This window comes from Carlito syrichta, unplaced genomic scaffold, assembly GCF_000164805.1.
Source record: "Carlito syrichta isolate Samal-C Ts95f unplaced genomic scaffold, Tarsius_syrichta-2.0.1 Scaffold311218, whole genome shotgun sequence".
NCBI classification, from domain to species: domain Eukaryota; kingdom Metazoa; phylum Chordata; class Mammalia; order Primates; family Tarsiidae; genus Carlito; species Carlito syrichta.
In genome coordinates this window covers 11,528-16,164 of record NW_007255314.1, presented here as the reverse complement: position 1 = coordinate 16,164, position 4,637 = coordinate 11,528, and the positions used below count along the sequence as shown (strand labels likewise).

General features: G+C 42.1%; 1 long non-coding RNA gene across 1 annotated transcript; it reads left to right on the top strand.

Moving 5' to 3' along the window:
• The first annotated feature begins 296 nt into the window (after positions 1-296).
• LOC103271094 lies at positions 297-3,870 on the top strand. Its single transcript, XR_505023.1, has 3 exons — positions 297-369; positions 1,259-1,310; positions 3,827-3,870. It is a non-coding gene; the product is annotated as an uncharacterized LOC103271094 (long non-coding RNA).
• Positions 3,871-4,637: the final 767 nt, after the last annotated feature.

Genomic DNA, 4,637 nt, shown 5'->3' with positions numbered 1-4,637 from the left:
AGCACTGAAATTACAGGCATGGTCAACCATGCCTGGCCTGCTTTCTCTTTTTAAAGTGAATAATTCTTGAGGTGAAACTTCCTCCCAGAAATCTCTGTTGCAATACTTAGAACTTATCACCCATCCCTGTTCACTATTCATTTTCTCTACTCTCTAACCTTAGGAACCACAGATTATTAATAAAAGCTCATGCAAAAGAGCTGGCACAACTAAAGAAGTTCCAGGGAGAGATACCTCCTTCTTACTATTTGAGCATCTCAAGGTCCTCTTCACTCATTGTGACCATGATGTCTTCCAGGGAGATCCTTGAGGAACAATTGACTGATGGGCTCAGACTGGCAAGGTACCTAGTCCAAAAACTCAGTCCAGGTAAGGGGCCACCAGCCTTGATGACACAGTGCTCTAGGCTTAAGTACACTCCAGACCTCCACATCTCCAAGCATCACAATTTTATCAGGGGACTTTGTTTCCACTAAACATTTGTGGCCATGACATGATGACATGACTTCCTGGGAAGGAAGAAAAAAAATAGCATGAGTAAAATCTCTGCTTACCATTTAATGTCTTTGGGACAATGAACAATTCATTGCAAGTATTCCTTTGGTCAACATGATGTTTGGTTATTCTCTGCCTGCTAAGAGGCCATAATATCGTTGTCTACATCTCTGTGGAGAGTGGGACCCAGGCTGAACTAAATGTGATCTATGTTTCGCGAGTAGACCTGATCATAACTATAGTGCATAGCCTTATTGACATGCTTCTGTATATAAGAAGGAGCCTCATCACTCTCAGTAGCCATGAGTCACAAAAGCTCTGTGTAGCTACAGAGATTCATTTTCACTCAGGTTCAGCTATTTCCTTCCTCCTGGTAATGGCAGCTGAAATCATCCTCTCCTCTGTGAACAAGCTGGCTGCTTGCTGAAGGAAAGGGAAATATTGCCATTTTGCTTCTAGAAAGCAGGTGGGCTGCTGGCCCAGGATCTGTGAGGAAAAAGATTGAATCCATGTGCATGATCAGGAAGTCTGAAGCTGGGAGGATAATCTAGCAGAAGAGGGAGAGTCAGACCCTGGCTCAGGAAAGCTAACCAAGATGGTTGTATTAAGTCATTATCTATGCCTTTCTTGGAGACGACACTTAAACTTTCCTATTCCCACATTGGAAGTTTGATGTTGCTGTGTTGGGAGCAGGCAGTGTAGTGGAAGTGTCTGGAGAGAGATCTGCTTTATGTGACAAACCCTCATCTGAATTCACTTGTAGGAATCCTACCTGCTGCAGAGTATCTGAGACAGCCAGAACCCTCATTCTCCTGGTAAGTCTGAGAAAGATGAAGAGGTCCACCATGGAGTACTCTCTCATTCTGTCAAGGTCCATGTGGCATTTTCAGCCCTTCTTGAGAAGCAACTAGGAAGAGAGTCATGGCACATCACAGTATGGAGAAGAAAGGGCCAGAAAGCAACCATTGTTGGAATCTACACAATGCCTCTAAAGCAAAGCCCATAGGGTGGATAGCATCCACATTTCAAGACTGTATTGCAAACTCTTGACTGTTTTAGTCATCTCCACATACTGTGTGCCATGAGGGTAACCCCATAGAATGTCTTTCTCCTTGCTCCTCAGTCTGTAATCTGCAGAGTTGACTGAGCACTTGATCTCTTCTGACAGATCGTTCCCATGTATCCCCACTATATTCCACCCAGAAGTGGATGCTTCTGTTGTTGTTGTGGTGGTTGAATAATTTTATTCCATGTGCCTGCAAGCACTCTCTGCCACCTCCCACCTAATTAAGCTAGGACTTCATAGTCCCTCATTCTTTGTGATTAACCTTTTGACCTTGTCACTTCAACAGGGACTTGGTTATGGCAGCTAAAGCATCCTCTCAACTGTGAGCTAGCAGGGTACTAGCTGAGGGAAGAGGAAAAAATGCCATTTTATTTCTAGGAAGCAGGTGAGCTGCTGGCCTAGGATCTGTGGGGAAAATGATTGGATCCATGTGCAGACTCAGGATGCATGATCCTAGGAGAATATACTGCCAGAACAGAAAGATTTCGGTCCCTAGTTCATCAAAGCTAACCGAGATGGTTGTGTCAAGATATGATCTCCAGCTTTCTGGAATCTGACCATGAAATTGTTCTGTTTTCACACTGGGAGAATTATGTTGCAGTGTTGGGAGTGGACGTGGATGGGACGTGACTGGAGAGTGATCTCCTTAATGTGACAGATTCTTGTCTCAATTCACTCTTAGGAAACTCTTCTAATATAGATTGTATGAAACCTCCAGACCCATTATTTTCCTGGGAAATCTGAGGAATGAGTAGATTTTTAGGACGGTGTTGACACCTGAAGACTCCACATTCAGCGAAAACCAGATACTGTTGAATATTTGTATCTCATCCTTTCAGTCAGCCCCACATTTTCCTGTTCACAGTGTTTTCTGTTTTTGCTGTCAGTCATGTATAGGTTTTCATTTCTTCTACCCTTTCATTCAATAACCTACACCTACAGATTGAGGTGTACTCCCTTGCCCCAAATTATTTGTAAACATTGTTTTCCTTATGCAGATTATTTAGTGTAATGTCTGTTTGCTTTTGGCCCTTTGTTCCTCAACATATTTTTAATTTAGTTTTTTTTAATTAGAAAAAGAACCTAGGAAGAGCATCATCACACATAATATTATGGAGAATAAAAGTCCGAAAGGCAAAAGTTTTTGAAATTCACAAAATGCCTCTAGAGCTCTATCCATGGGTACATGTCATACCAATCTCACACTGCTGCAAACTACTGATCCTTTTAGTCATCCTTAAAGACTGTTTCTTTTTCTGATACTCCGTGGTGAACATTATACAGCTCTGATGATGTCCCAGAGAGACCCTCTAGTTCTTAGACCAAGAATGCTAGATTAGGCTGAGAGGTGTCATTTTTATAACCAATAATCATACACATATATTGTTTTAAGCAGTTTCTAGAGTGGTGTGTGATTATGAACATGGGGTTGGTCAACGAACTCTGCTAGTTTCCCTGTCTTGGGTCATGACTGTGCCAGTCTGAATCCATTGTCAGGATCTTAGTTCCAAAGCAGGTATGACCAATTCATGTTTACCTATGTAGGACATCCCCAAAAGGTATCTGTCAGACTTGCTGACAGATGTAATGTTTCCTGCTAGCTGTAACATTCTTTTTAAAAAAATTTTCTTCTCTTCAGCATTGTTTTTTGATAATCTGTGCCTGCCGAAAGGGCAATAACACTTTTGCCTACACTGCTGCTGAGGCTGTGAACCAGGCTCATCTGACTCTATGATCAATCTTTTGTGGTAGCCTGATCATTGCTACTGAGTGTATTGCCTTGGTGATATGTTCCTGGATATAGGATGGAGCTTTGTCACTGTCAGTGGCACAAGTCACCATGTTTTCATGTGGCTGCAGAGATTCATTTTCACCTAGATTCAGCCATTTCCTTTCTTATTTCATTATTAGAAATAACAGTTGTGAAAAACCTTTCAAGTGAGAAGAAGCTGGATACTTGCTGAGAACAAAATAATCATTGCCATTTTCCTTCTAGCAAGCAGGCGGGCTGCTGGTTTAGGATCTGTGGGAAAAAGAATGGATTAGTGCCTAGACTCAGGACAGATGATTTTACCCCTGAACTCAGTGAAGAAAGTCAAACCATTTCCACAATGTACAACTTCACCCCTTCTGAAATATTTATCTCATAGTACCCTGCACGGCTCTGAGGAGCTTATGTCTTTGTGTTTGAATTGGACAGTGGATTGTTCATGTGCATTGGGGAATCTGCTTAATGTGTCTGATCCTGTCTGACTTTATTTGCAGAACTGCATTGTTCAAGATGAGGAAGAAGACCTTGACCCAATATGTCCCAGGTAATTCTGAGGGATTGTGGGCAGCTCTTTTGGTGTTGACATTTAGAGACTCCAGATGCAGGGAGTAGTAAAACCTACCAACTATACCTGTTACTAATGTTGCCTGTTTTTATGATATACTTGTATTGGTATTTCCCCCTCTTATTAATTTCTGTCAAATCTAGTCATCTATATTCAATGGACTCAGTTGACCTAACCAATGGCAGACGTTTTCTGCAGTCTTCTTTCCTGTCCTTTGGCTTCTAGTGAAGTTGACGTGAATGTCTGGTGTCTGCCTCTTTGATCTTAACACATTTGCAAGTATTTGATAGCAGGAAAGTGAATTAAAAAATCTCATCATGCTGTAGTATTATTAAAAAGAGACATTGAGAAACAATGTTTCTAAGAGTCTTTGAAGATTCAAGAACCTGTGTTCATTTGACCACAGTGTGTTGATTTCCACACAATTTGTGCAAACGTGATGAATGCAGCTTTATGTCCCTGTTTGTGCATTGTGTACTGTGGTTATTTCTTCAGGGATAGTTCTGTCTCCTTCCTCCTCAGTTCATCATCTGCCCAGTGAACTCTCTCTCCTGCCCCAGATGGGGAGGGCGGGATTGTTTTATCACTGTTAGGGGACTGTCCTTTGCCTCTCTGGGCCTTTCTATAGGCCTTCCTTTAGAACCAGCTTGCCATGTGTTTTCGGTCTCCTCTGGTGTTTATCTTCGTTCTTCTTCACCCACCAGGCTTAGCAGGGTGATGCTGCAGGTTAAAGAGCAGGA